General features: G+C 49.3%; 1 protein-coding gene across 4 annotated transcripts in view; it reads right to left on the bottom strand.

The window, feature by feature from the left end:
* The window catches only part of dzip1l (DAZ interacting zinc finger protein 1-like), a 117158-nt gene that overhangs the window by 81461 nt on the left and 21005 nt on the right, over positions 1-14692 (bottom strand). The window contains exon 1 of one of the 4 annotated variants that reach the window (XM_055646013.1): positions 6081-6200. The exons of 1 other annotated variant lie outside the window; for it this stretch is intronic. The gene's annotated coding sequence lies outside the window, so the exon portion shown is untranslated. Of the gene's footprint in view, positions 1-696; positions 810-1315; positions 1483-6080; positions 6201-14692 lie in introns of those variants that run through there. 2 more of the 4 variants (XM_055646012.1, XM_055646014.1) reach the window with 2 other exon arrangements.

Raw genomic sequence — 14692 nt, 5'->3', positions numbered from 1 at the left:
GGGACTGTGACTCGATGATTCTAAAACAGGTTTAAATGTTTAGGCTGTTTATTGCTGATCTTGATCTTTCGAGGTGGAATTCTCCTCCAAGATCCCAGCTGTGTAATGGCTCTGGTCAAATGTTGATTTTGGGGGAAGAGGTAGGAAACGTCATGATCAACCTGGATGTGCACGCTGCCAGTCAACCTCCAACATTCTAGCGCAAGTCACAAAGAACAGGCACACACCCGTGACCGCAATGCAAGTGGTCACAGGAAAGGGGAGGATGTAATGGCTTCATTCATTTCCAGCCTCCTCGTGTTGACAACAGACGCAGATTAACAATCCCCACAAGCAAACACTCTGGTTCCACCAACTGTACATCCGACATGTTCTCATTATACCAGACACAACGTCTATAACTTCATCTGAAAGCAGAAAACTGCAGAAATCTAAACCAAAAACTGGGAATGGTGGAAACGTACAATGACTCTTGGAAAAGATCTTCAACCTGAAACCTTGACTCTGGGTGCTGCTCTCTCCTCAGGTGCTGACTGTTCCGTAGAGTATATCTAGTTTAGTTTAGTTTAGTTTAGTTTAGAGATACAGCACGGAAACAGCAAGTCCACATCGACCAGCAATCCCCAAACATTAACAGTACCCTACATATACTAGGGACAATTTTTACATTTACACCAAGCCAATTAACCTACAAACCTGTACGTCTTTGGAGTGTTGAACGAAACAGAAGATCTCAGAGAAAACCCACGTGGTCGCAGGGAGAATGTACAGACAAGCACCCGTGGTCAGGATTGAACTCGGGTCTTTGGCGCTGCAAGGCAGTAGCTCCACCGCTAATTTCCCAGGAAAGTGGCTTCAAGGTACACATCCCAACCTGATGGACAGCAGTGGTAAAAATGCTAATTCAGATTGACTCACAAACAGCAACGACTATGAAGGAAGCAGAGTGGTGCAGAGAGTTTCCTCCCACATCCCACAGCCAAACAGATTGGTGGGTTTTCACTGTAGCTCAGTACACATGACAATGCACTCAACTAAACCTATTGCCCCCCTGGAGTGGTAGAATCTGGGGGTGTGGGGGGGGGGTTGATGCGAATGCAGAAAGAATAATATTAATGTCAATGGGTGGTTGATGCTCAGCACACTCAGTGAGCCAAAGATTCGACAGTACATCCTCTCAGACAGGGCAGGACGAGGGGGCAGAGGTCAATGTAGTTCACAGCATTGAGGAAGTAATGAGCAGCTATAACGAGCTGGCAGGAAAGGAGACAAAACTTACACAGACGGAACTACAGGTAGCAACATGGAAACTAACCTGGATCCAAAGATCAACATAGTCTCCCTCATCCACTCCAGCAGACGGGAAAGGCTCGCTAATCACACAGCGAGCTGAGTGGGCAATGTAGATAGAGCATCCATGTTAAAGAACCGCCGTGCCCGTGTGCCTGTCTATTATTGTCACCTCTTTCTGCAAACTCGGCAATATGCATCATTTTCCTCCACTTTGCACATTAGTTCTGAATTCAGGCAATCCGGGGCGGCCCTGAGTGGGCAGGTTAGGTCCCTGCAATGTATCAATTTACAGCAATTCTGCCAGGTTTGACAACAAAGAGAGAGTATTTTTTTTAAAAGCTGTCAAACTCGATCAGGCTTTCTCGTACACTCCGGGGTAGTTTCAAGTTCCGTCGTCATAGCGACAAGGGAAACTGACACTTCATTCAGGAGGCAGAAAGTGCAGGGTGAGATCGAGAGATCAGAAACTGTTAGAAAAGATGGAGAGAGAGACAGGGGTACGGATAGAGGAGCTGGAGAAGATCTAAAACAGCTACAAACCTGCTACTCATCCGTGAATGCAAGAGACTCAGTACAAGACGCCAGGCCTGGACAAACTGAACAACAGCAGATGTTGTTTACACCGATCACTATAGTTACTCAGCATTCCAACTAATCACTCACCAATACCTGACCCAGCAGCTTCACATTCTGGCTGCATGTTTCAAAGCAGCACCGCTCATTAATCTTCACCAGTCACACACCTCAGCAGGGAGGGGGGGAGCGTGCAGGGGGAGGGAGGGTGGAGGGGAGGGGGTTGGAGGGAGGGGGTAGGGAGGGGTGACGGAGGGAAGGGGGAAGGAGGGGAGGGAGGGAATGAGGGAGGGGGAAAGGGATGGGGGGGGGGGAGAGAGGATAGAGGGGGAGGGGGATGGAGGGAGGAGGAGGAGAGGGATGGGGGAGCACCGGGGAGAGGGGAGCGATGGGGAGAGAGGGGAGAGATGGAGAGACAGGGAGAGGGAAAGGGGAGATCGGGAGGAGAGGGAAGGAGAGAGAGAGGGAGAGGAGGGGGAGGGGAGAGAGAGAGAGGAGAGAGAAGGGAAAAAGGAGGAGGAGTGGGAGGGAGAGGAGAGGGGAGGGGAGAGAGGAGAGAGGGAGTGAGGGGAAAGGGGAGAAGGGAGGGGGGTGGGGAGAAGGGGAGGAGGAGGGGGAGAGAGGGGGAGGAGAGGAGGGAGAAGGAGGAGGAGAGAGGGGGAGAGAGGGGAGAAGGGAGGGGAGGAGAGCGAGAGAGATGAGGGAGAGAGGGGGGAGGGGAGAGGGAGAAGGAGAGGGAGAAGAGGGGGAGAGGGGAGAGGAGGAGAGGGGAGGGGAGGAGGGAGGAGAGGAGAGAGGAGAGGAGAGGGCAGAGAGGAGAGGAGAAGGGAGGAGAGGAGGGGAGAGGGGCGAGGAGAGGAGGAGAGGGGAGAGGAAAAGAGAGGAGGAGAGGAGGGAGAGGAGGAGGGAGGGGGAGGAGAGGGGAGAGGAGAGGAGGAGGGAGAGGAGGGGAGAGGGAGGAGAGGAGGGGAGAGAGAGAAAGAGGGGAGGGGGAGGGAGAGGGAGGGGAAGAGAGAGGGGAGGAGAGAGGAGGGAGAGAGAGGAGGGAGAGGAGAGGGGGGGGAGAGGAGAGGGAGGAGGGAGGAGAGGAGAGAGAGGAGAGGAGGAGAGGAGAGGAGGGGAGGGGAGGGGAGGAGAGGAGAGTAGAGGGGGAGAGAGAGAGAGATTCCCCCCTCTTTTCGAGAGGGGAGGACTCTCCCCCTCCCTCTCTCCTCCTCTCTCTCTCATTCAGGGGAGAGAGAGGGAGAGCGAGGGAGAGGGGAGGGAGAGAGGGGGAGAGAGAGGGAAAGGAGAGGAAGGAGAGAAGAAGAGAGAAGAGGAGGAGAGGGGAGAGAGAGAGAGGGGAGAGGGAGGAGGGGGGAAGAGAGGAAGAGAGGAGGGGGGGGGAGGAGGGGAGAGGGGGGGAGGGGGGGGGAGGAGAGAGGGAGAGAGGAGAGGGAAAGAGAGAGGGGGGAGAAGGGGGGGGAGAGAGAGGAGAGAGGAGAGGGAGGAGAAGGGAAGAGAGGGGGGGGAGGGGAGAGGGGGGGGAGAAGGGGGAGAGAGGGGGAGGGGGGGGGAGAGGAGGAGAGGGAGGGGGGGGGAGGGGGGGGGAGGGAGAGAGAGGGGGAGAGGGAGAGAGAGGGAGAGAGGGGGGAGAGAAGGGGAAGAGAAGAGGAGAGGGGAGAGGGGAGAGGGGGGAGAGGGAAGAGGGAGGGAGAGAGAGGAGAGGAGGAGAGAAGGGGAGAAGAGAGAGAGGGGGAGGGGAGAGGGAAGAGGAGAGAAGGAGGGGGAGGAGAGGGGGGGAGGGAGAGGGAGGAGAGGGGGAGAGAGAGAGGGAGGAGGGAGAGAGGGAGGAGAGGGAGAGGGAGAGAGGAGGGGGAGGAGAGGAGGGGGGAGAGAGGGGGGGAGATGAAGAGAAGGAGGAGAGAGGAGAGGGAGAGGGGAGGGGAAAGGGAGAGAGGGGAGGAGAGAGGGGGAGAGAGAGGAGAGGGGGAGGAGAGGAGAGAGGAGAGGAGGAGGGGGGAGGGGGGAGAGAGGAGGGAGGGGAGGGGGGAGGGGAGGAGGGGGGAGAGAGAAGGAGAGAGAGAGGAGAGAGAGGGGAGGGGGGGGAGAGGAGGGAGGGAGAGAGAGGAGAGAGGGAGAGGGAAAAGAGAGAGAAAGGGGAGGGGGGAGGAGGGGAGGGGGGGGAGGAGGAGAGGGAGAGAGAAAGAGGAGAGGAGGGGGAGAAGGGGAGAGGAGGGGAGAGGAGAAAAAGGAGAGGGAGGAGGAGAGGGGAGAGGAGGAGGGGGAGAGGAGGGGGGGGAGAGAGGGGAGAGAGAGGGGGGGGAGAGGAGATGGAGGAGAGAGGAGAGGAGAAGGAGAGAGGAGGAGAGGAGAGAGAGGAGAGGAGGAGGAGAGGAGGGGGGAGGGGAGAGGGAGAGGGGAGGAGGAGGAGAGAGAGAGAGGAGGGGGAGAGAGGGGGAGAGAAGGAGAGGGAGGGGAGGGGAGAGAGGGGGGGGAGGGGAGGAGGGGAGGAGAGGGGGAGAGAGGAGAGGGGGGAGGGAGAGGGGGGAGGGAGAGGGGGGAGAGAGAGGAGGAGGAGGAGAGAGAGGGAGAGGAGAGGGAAGAGAGAGAGAGAGAGAGGGGAGAGAGAGGGGAGAGAGAGAGAGGGAGAGGAGGAGGGAGAGGAGGGGGGAGGGAGAGAGGAGAGGGGGAGAGGAGAGGGGAGGAGAGAGAGAGGGAAGAGGGAGAGAGAGAGGGAGAAGAGGGGGAGAATGGGAGGAGAGGGGAGAGAGAGAGGGAAGGAGGAGAGAGGGGATGAGAGGTGGGAGAGAGAGAGAGGGAGAGAGGGAGGGAAGGAGGGGGAGGAGAGGAGAGGAAGAGGGGGAGAGAGAGGAGGGGAAGAGAGGGGGGAGAGAGGAGGGGAGAGGGAAGAGGGGGAGAGGAGGGGAGAGGGAGAGGAGAGAGGGAGGAGAGAAAGGGGGGGGAGGGAGGAGGGGGAGAGGGAGGGAGAGGGGAGAGAGAGGGGGGGAGGGAGAGGAGGAGAGAGGAAGGAGGAGGGGGAGAGAGAGGGAGGGGGGGAGAGGAGGGAGAGGGGAGAGAGGAGAGAGAGGGAAAGAGAGGAGGAAGAGAGAGAGAAGAGAGAAAAGGGAGAGGGGGGAGAGGGGGGGGAAGGAGGGAGGAGGGGGAGAGGAAGACCGAGGAGGCAGAGAATTCCAGGGGACAGGGGGAGAAAGTGTGGGGGAGATCTCTGAGGGGAAATGCCTTACCCCTTAGGAAGAGAGAGGAGAGGGAGAGAGAGAGAGGAGAGGAGAGATAGAGAGGTGGGGAGAGAGGGGGAGGGAGAGAAGAGAGAGAGGGAGAGGGGGAGAGAGGGGAGAGTGGTGGGGAGGGAGAGGGAGAGAGGTGGGGAGAGAGGAGGGGGAGAGAGAGAGAGGAGAGGGGGGGAGAGAAGGAGAGGGGAGAGAGAAACGGGGAGGAGAGAGAGGAGAGACAAAGGAGAGGGGGGAGGGATGGAGAGAGCAAAGAGAAGGGGAGGAAGGATAGATGGGGTGCAAGGGAGTGACAGGGAGAGGGAGTGAGGGAGAGACGGGAAGAGGGAGCTCAGATTCAGATTCAGATTCAACTTTAATTGTCATTGTCAGTGTACAGTACGGAGACACAACGAAATGCAGTTGGGGAGAGAGAGGGAGATGGGGAGGGAGAGGAGAGAGGGGGGAGAGGGAGAGACGGGGAGAGGGGAAGAGAGGGAGAGGGGGAGAGGGGGGGGAGAGGGGGGAGGGGGGGGGGGGGGGGGGGAGGAGAGGTGGGGAGATGGGGAGAAGTGGGAAGAGAAGGAGATGCAGGGAGAGATGGTGAGAGAGAGACAGTGGCGGGAGTTGGAGACGGGCAGTGAGAAATGGAGGGAGAAAGGGAGATGGTGGGGAGAGGGGAGATGATGGGAGGGGCATGGGGAGACGGTGGGAGGAGAGAGGAAGACGTTGGGGGTAAGAGGGTGACGATGGGGAGAAACGGAGAGGGAGACGGGGAGAGGGTCGAGGATGGAGTCGGCTGATGGGGCGAGGGAGAAGGGAGGATGGGAAAGGAAAAGGTAGTGGAAAGGAAGGCGGGAGGGTAGGAGGATAGTTGGGGGGGGGGGGAGAGGGAGACGTGGGGGGTGCTTTTTCAGTGAACCCATTGTGCCACTTGCACAGCCCGCTGCCGAGCCCCGTTTGCACCGCCGCAGCTGCCATGGGCTCCGGCGCTCACTGCATTACCTCGCCCCCGCGGCCGGGGAACCCCGGTCCCTTGCTCTAGTATCTTTGGTCCTGGTCCCGGTTACTCTCACTCCCCCTGCGCTCCCTCGATCCCAACGACAGGAAGTGAGCTCAGCAACTGGGAGAGCGCAGGCTGCCCGGGCTGAAGGAGGGAGGGAGGGGATGCAGAGAGACGAGCAAGCAACTCATGTGGGTGATGAGAGGGGAGCGGGCGGCAAGGAGACAGAAGCGGGTGGATGTAGATGTGCAAGGGAGTTGTAGACTGAGAATGGATATTGGAATAGAGAGTGTGGGAAAAGAGAAAAGTGGACAGAGAGTGTGTGGGAAAGAACTGCAGATGCTGGTTCACGCCGAAGATATACACAAGATGCTGGAGTAACGGCGAGACAGGCAGCATCCCTGGAGAGCAGGAATGGGTCGAGACCCTTAAGCAAAGATCTTATAGCGCCCTTAAGTTCTTCAGACCTGAAGAGTCTGGTCAGAGTTGCTGCCTGTCCCGCTGAGTTACTCCAGCATGTTCGCGTCTATCAAAGGAGACAGGGAGATGGATAATGGAGAATTTGGAATGCAAAGGGAGATGGGTTAGAGAGGGGCAGAGAAGGGTGTGGGGAACGAGCAGGAGCAAGAAGGGGATGGATGGTGAGAAGCGTGTGACGGTGGTTCAAGGTATGTGGGTGCAGGGAGCAGGGAGAGACGGGATCAGAGAGACGGAGGTGTAGAGTATAAGGTCATAAGTGATAGGAGCAGAATTAGGCCAATCGGCCCATCATGTCTACTCCTCCATTCAATGATGGCTGATCTATCTTTCCTAGCTAATCCCATTCTCCTGTCTTCTCCCCATAACACCTGACACACGTACTAATCAAGAATCTATCTCTCTGCTTTAAAAATATCCATTGACGAACTCCACAGCCTTCTGTGGCAAAGCATTCCACAGATTCACCACCCTCTGAGTAAAGAAATTCCTTCTCATCTCCTTCCTAAAATAACGTCCTTTAATTCTGAGGCTATGATGTCTAGTCCTAGACTGTCCCACTAGTGGAAACATCCTCTCCACATCACTCTATTCAAGCCCTTCACTATTCGGTATGTTTCAATCAGGTCCCCCCTCATTCTTCTAAACTCTAGCGAGTACAGACCCAATGCCATCAAACACTCATCATAAGTTAGCCCACTCATTTCTGGGATCATTCTTGTGAACCTCCTCTGTACACTCTCCAGGGCTAGCACTGGTGCCTAAAATTGCTCGCAATACTCCAAATGCAGCATGACCAGTGCCTTATTGAGCCTCAGCATTACATCACAGTTTTTGTAGTCTAGCCCTCTTGAAATAAATGCCTACATTTGCCTTCTTTACTACCGATTCAACTTGCAGATTAACTGTAAGAGAGGCAGAAGAGGATGGAAGAAAGATTGGTAGCAGAGTCAAAGAGAAATGGACAAAGAAGATGATGGTGAGAGATGAACTAAAAATGGGAAGGAAGAGAGTGAACAAGAGTTGAAAAGAAAGTGAACAGAGGCAGTTCTGGAGAAAAGGATAGAGAATGCAATGCAAGGGATAGGGTGGATGGAGAGAGTGGCAATTAATAGGTTGATGGGAGAGAGGGGTAAATGAAGGTAGCGATTGGTAAAGGGGGTATGGAGAGAGAGAATGAGGAATGGAGAATGTGTGAGGGGATAAAGAGGACTGAGCAAGAGGGAGCGATAGAGAGCTTGAGTGGGTTAGGGATGGAGAGTGAAGGGTGGAATAAAGTGAGGAAGAGTGTTGGAAAGAGAAGGGATATAGAGTGATAGTTGGAGTGATGAAGAACTCACCATCATTCCTCCTATTATCCACAACCAACAGAAAACTAGACATTTTCCAGTGTGGGGTTGAGGGTGTCATTACTCTGCTACCCTGCCCATCCCCTACCCTTACAGCCTTCCCACCTCACCTAGCTCAATAATCATAATAAACACAATAAAGCCTTTCAGACATACCTCTGCAATATACATCTATTTGATGTGTCTCTCAAAAAGCAGCCACCTTTCAATTTTGTGTGTACTGTTGCCAAGGTATGAATCATAATCAAGCCACGACCTGCCTGTCTGTCTGCCTGCATGTAACATATAGATACAAACATCTCCTGGGAATGTCATATACTTTCTGCCAGAGTACAAATCTTGGTTTATTTTCTTCCCCACTTTGCCCAGGAGTCCTTTAGCTAATTCACACATCCACCCTACCTGAAGTATGTTTAACGGGAAAAAACTAGGGACATTCCAGACCTGTGCCTCAGTATCAAGCAGGCAGTGCAGTTACTAGCTGACCTGTTTGGGGGAGATATCAATTTTCACAAATGTCAACATACATTATACATTAATAAGCAAAAATAGCATGTTGAACATTTTCACTGTACAAAAGGTCTAGTGTGTTCTTGAATCACATTCATAGAAAGAGCATGCTAATATCCTGATTTACAGAGTTTTAACATTCCTTGTAATATCTTCATAGCTAAGAAAAGAGTTTGTTATTTGGTTACTAATAGAATCACAGAGCTCTACAGCACAGAAAAAGGTCCATCAGCCCAACTCATCCAAGATGATCAAGTTGCCTAATCAAGCTAGCCCCACTTGCCTGTACCTGACCCATATCCCTTTCCTAAGTTCCCCATGTTCAAAGTGTGAACAGCACAGTGGTGACAGCGGTAGAGTTGCTGCCTTGCAGCGCCAGAGACCCGGGTTTGATCCTGACCACGGTTGCTGTCTGTACGGAGTTTGTACGTTTTCTCTGTGATCACGTGGGTTTTCTCCAGGTGCTCTGGTTTCCTCCCACACTCCAAAGACGTGCAGGTTTGTAGGTTAATTGTTAATGACTGTGGCATATTCATTCAGGTCTGTTGTCGAGTCCCTGAACATTGCCCAGTCTACAGACTCCAAACAGTCCTGGAGTTGTTCCTCTGCCAATAACAAGACAGAGAAAATAGGATGAGAGCAAGGAGTCCCAGAGGAAAAGATATTCTGAATATGGGACCTTTTTAAGCTGCCTTAGTCAGTGGCATCACTCAGACAGTGGCTTGGCCCCCTCAGAACAATGGACTATTCACAGATCTCGATGGCAAGCAATTCAGCGGAAGGGTCCGTAATCTATTGGAATGGTACCAAGGTTACAAATACAGACAGCAAATCCTGAGAACTAGTTCATAGTGACAACTGTCTTTGCTAGGTTGCAGTGGGTCTTTAGAAAAGGACAGCAAGTTCAGTGGAGACATGATCCACCCCCATTCCCTCCCCATATCCACTTAATTGGATAACATAAAGCTGGCGACGGAAAGAGTACTTTTCTTGGATTCATATAAGAATCACATCACTAGTAACAATGTCGATTGGCTGAGCTTGGCAGAGGAAACTAAAGTGTCAGGTCAGGGCATTCAAGAATGTATAAAGAGTAAAAAAAATTGCAACTGTTGACCACAGATAAAAGTAAAATGTCAAAACATCTAATAAATGTCTTTCTCAGGCATCGTATATCTTTTAAATCCTCATTGGATCGTTGAGGCAAAAGCAACAGGAAAAAATCTGTTCTAAAAGCCTCTTGGAATAAAACTACAACTACACTGTGATGGGTGACTACTCTATGGACGTGGAATGGCTTATCTGGACCGGGTGAGATAAGGCTTGCCACTTCTTTATCCTGAATCATCACTAATTCTGACCGTGGGCTGACATAATCAACAAATCACAGAATAAAGGAATGCAGAAAGCCCCAACAAACTTTAAAAGTATGCAAAGGGAAAGACAGTCCCTCAGTCATATTGACACCATGTCCATGTTCTTCAACACATTAATGCTGATGAAACTAACTTCAGTTTGCAGGAGATTTGGCCTTTTAATGTTTAATTTTATTACCAGTATCTGTTGGCACGGTGGACCTCCTGCAGAAATTGCAATCCTTAATCCTGGACGTTAATGTGCAGAAGCAAGTCATCGAAATACGGACAAACTGATGGAAAATTGCACTGGGCATCATATGACTGAAAATTAGTGAAAGTATCATGAAGCCATGGTAACATATTGCAACATTAATTCAAAAAAGTAAAAGCAAATTTATAGCACTCTTCCTTCTTTGCAGTGACTATCTGCAGTGACCCACTGAGGATATCAATTCTCTTTGGATACTTGGGATGATAATTTGGAGTCTGATTTTCACCACTCAAGAGCAGGATGGAGTGAACTGTAGAACCAGAAGGGGGATGGTGAGTAAAAGGGAACCACTAGCAGGAAGGGGGAAGAAAAATGGCGACATTTAGTCCGGTTACTTGGGTGATGAGTGGATGGAGGAGGAGGAAAGAGAATCCACTCATCACCCATCCTATCCCTACTATGGGACCGCTATTTTTCTCCCATCCCCGTTCTCTTCATCCTTTCCTCTTAGAAAGTCAAAGAGCATGGAAACAGGTCCTGCGGTCCATCATGCCAACCAAGATACACCATCCAAGCTAGTCTCACTTGCCGTCTCATGGCATATCCCTCTAAACCTTTTCTATACATGTACCTGTCCAAACGTTTTTTAAATGTTATTATTGTACCTGGCCTCAACTACTTCATCTGGCAGCTTGTTCCATATAACCACCACACTCTGTATGGAAAAAGTTGTCCCTTTTAAATCTTTCACCCCTGATCTTAAACTTATATGCTCTAGTTCTTGATTCCCCCATCCTGGGGGGGAAAAAACAATCTATTCCTCTCATGATTTTATACACTGTTGCAAGAACATCCTTCAGCCATCTGCGCTGAAGAAATACATTCCTAGCTTGCCCAACCTCTCCCTATAGCTCAAGGCAACATCCCAGCTTTTTGGCATCTTTCCTATAGCAGGGCGGTCAAATCTGAGCACAATACCCCAAGTGCGGCCTCACTAGCAGCTCGTACAATTGTAGCTTAACATCCCAATTTCTATACTCAATTCCCTGACTGACATCAAAAGCCTTCTTCACTAACCTATATATCTGTGATGCCACTTTCAGGGAACTATGTACTAGTACTTTAGATCCCTCTGCCCTGCAGCATCCCCCAGGGCTCGACACCTCACAATGAAGGTCCTGCATCTTGTTTCTACATTTCAATCTCCCTTTCTTATCAGATACCATCATTTTCACCCATTTGTTATTACACTTAGCACCTCCAACCTTGGTTACTCAATCTTATCCTTCTCTCTCCTACCGCAATAATCTGCCAATCAATCTCTCCTTACCTGTATCCACCTATCACTTGCCAACTCTTACCCTACCTCTTCTATCATTTCACTCTACCAGTTATCTCCCGGATACCCCCATCAATCTGAAGGATTCCGACCCAAAATTTGATCCCGACCTCATCTGTACATTTACATCCACAGTTGCTGCCTGATCCATTGAGTTCCTCCAGCAGTTTGTTTTTTTGTACAATAATATTAATGATTGGTTCATTTTTATTGCAACAAAGCTATGATCATTGTTACTATCTGAATAGTGGGAAATGGCAAAGCGTCAACCTAGCTCTCAGGTGCTTAATCCTGCACACTCATCCACTCAACAGGGCCCCGGTTCTCTCCCTCACATGAAATTCACTTGATCCTGTTTGCCGTTCCCCCTCAAAACATACCCGGCCTTGTTTCTCCACTTCCCTTTAAATGTACCTGGTTCACTGGAAAAAAGTATTAGTCTTAAATAATACTTTAAAAATGAATTAATAGAATTAATAGTATTTGTGAATTCAGAGTATTTGTATATTATCTGATAGTCTAGAAAATCTGTAGGTCGGGCATCACCAGTTTCAGGCCAATATGTAAATGCAGTTTTTACAACCATTGAAACTTTGAAGTTTCTACAACCATGTTCAATGGGCTAAAAAAATGTTTAAAAAGTTTTTAAAAAAACAGACTACTGGAGGAACTCAGTAGGTCAGGCAGCCAGAGGTTGCAGAGAGACCGGATAGAAGTATGTAAAATTGTGTGTTGGACCTTCAGATGGTTTATAATGACATAAATCAAGATAACTAATCCAATGGGATCCTACTGGTCCTATACATAATCATAATAATACTTTATTAGCCAAGTATGTTTTGCGACATACGAGGAATTTAATTTGCCATACAGTCATACCAATAAAAAGCATCAGAACACACAAAAATACATTTTAACCTAAACATCCACCACAGTGACTCTTCCACATTCCTCACTGTGATGGAAGGCAAAATAAAGTTAAATCTCTTCCCTTCTTTGTTCTCCCACTGTCAGGGGCCTCGAGCCTTCCATTGAGGGGGCGATCTTGACTCCCATAGCTGGCGGTCGGGCCCTCCGTGTAGGGGGCGATCAAACTCCTGCATCAGGGGGGAATCGCAACTCCCCCGCACCAGGCGATCGGACCCCGAGTTGGGGCTGGTCAAAATCTTCTGCGTCGTTTGGAGCTTCCCGACATCAGCCTCTATTCGAGACTGCGAGCTTCTCGATGGTGAAATCCGCAGGCCGCGGTTGCAGCATCGATCCAAGGCAAGAGATCGTCTCCGATGGGTAGTCCACATCCCCGCGGTGGGGCTCAAAGTCAGTCCCGAGCAAGGTCGCCAGCACCATGATGTTAGGCCTCACAGCGACCGGAGATACGATCCGGAAAACAATTACATCTCGTCAAGGTAAGAGTTTCCCCCGACCCCCTCCCCCACCCCCCACATAAAATAAACCAGAGAACATTAACACCCTTTTAAAACATGCTAAATATAATTTAAAAAGACAGACTGTTGGCGAGGCTGTCATCATGCGGTGCCCCCTGGTGGTAAACTGACCACAGTCACCATACTGCTACCTTCTCTTTTCTATCCACCAACCAAACATAGCTCAATTGTGAATTATTCCCACTGACATCCACATTCTTTAACGTTCTAGTGCAAAGTCTTTCCTTTCCACACCACACACACACGCCAACAGGCTCTATCACACCCTTTGTCAGGTGTGAGGCCTGAGGCTTTATCACTTCCTCAGAGAAAACCTGAAAAATACTTGGGCAAGATTCCCACTTCATGAGCTTACATTATCTATAGTTTATTGTTTTTAATTTTATCCATTTAAAAATAAATTTATGTTTTTTAAGATTTCACAACATTGAAACATAGAAAATAGGTGCAGAATTACCCCGTTCCTGCTTTTTTCCATTATCCCTTATCCCTTGATTTTGTTAGCCTTAAGAGCTATATCTAACTCTCTTGAAAACATCTAGTGAATTGGCCTCCACTGCCTTCTGTAGCAGCGAACTCCACAGATTCACAACTCTCCGGGTGAAAAAAAAATTCCTTATCTCTGTCCTAAATGGCCTACTCCTTATTCTTAAACTGTGACCCCTGGTTCTGGACTCCCCCAACATCGGGAACATTTTTCTTGCATCTAGCCTGTCCAATCCCTTAAGAATTTTACATGTTTCAATAAGATACCCTCTCATCCTTCTGAATGCCAGTGAATATACGCTCAGTCGATCCATTCTTTCATCATATATCAGTCCCACCATCCTGGGAATTAACCTGATGAACCTACGTTGCACTCCCTCAATAGCAAGAATGTCCTTCCTCAAATTAGAAGACCAAAAGTGACACCCAGTAACACCAACAGTAATAGGCTTTATTATTCCAAGTTCTTATTCAATAGTTAATGTTGGAAAAGCTGGAACACTAAAATTATCAGAATGAAGGAAGGAGGAGAGGTTATTTGTCAAAGTCATAAATTATTCAATCTGCATTTTGGAGAACTAGTCAAGAGTTAGAAATCTTATTGTTCACATACCTGATTTAAAATGCTTTACTCTCAAGCTAATAATTGACAACAGTAGATGGGTAAACATCGTCATGGTAATATTTAATAGAAATGTTTTAAAAATGTTTCACATCTTTAATATTATGAAAGGAAAACATGGGTATTGTGAATGACGTCTTCCTTATATACTCACATTACCCCACACGTGGGGATTCTTTCCAATAACTAAAACATGAGTCCGTTTTGGACAGTCACTGTGGGATTGGGACTTTAGAATTATAACCTCTAGTTCAGTGAGAATTCACATTCAATGTGAATTTGCACAGATTCTTTCATAGTCAGTCCAAATGAATTAAACAATACTTTGTTGCATTTAAGGGAAGTTTTAATTAGGAAACATACAATTCTATTTCTTCAAGTTTCAACTGCTCTCTTTCTAAAGAATTACATCAAGAGAGATCAAAGACAGGAAGACAAACTACTTCTCTTGTTGTTATCCGTTTCTGCTATTCTGAGCCTTCCCCAGATTATTAATAGACGATTAATGTCTAATCATTGAGGGCAGTGTGTCCACAAGAGAATCTTTAATCTGTCACATTAGTTGAACCGAGCTAAAATATAATTTGAATGAATTGAGCTATTTTCAGTGACCTTGAACTGGAGATGGGGAATAACAGGAATAATTTCATTTCTGATCTTTATTCATTACTTGCCAACTTCATGTTGGCTGAAAGAATTAAAGGTCATCATTTTACACTATCATGGTCAAACAAGTAACATACGCAGACTGACTCAACTCCCTCACTTAAGTCATCAGATGGGAGCTGACACACTCATAAAAGGTGAGGCAAAAACA

The sequence above is a fragment of the Leucoraja erinacea genome, chromosome 14, assembly GCF_028641065.1.
Source record: "Leucoraja erinacea ecotype New England chromosome 14, Leri_hhj_1, whole genome shotgun sequence".
In the NCBI taxonomy this organism is placed as follows: Eukaryota; Metazoa; Chordata; class Chondrichthyes; order Rajiformes; family Rajidae; genus Leucoraja; species Leucoraja erinaceus.
The sequence above is the reverse complement of the archived record's forward strand: the minus strand, read 5'-3'. Positions and strand labels throughout refer to the sequence as shown.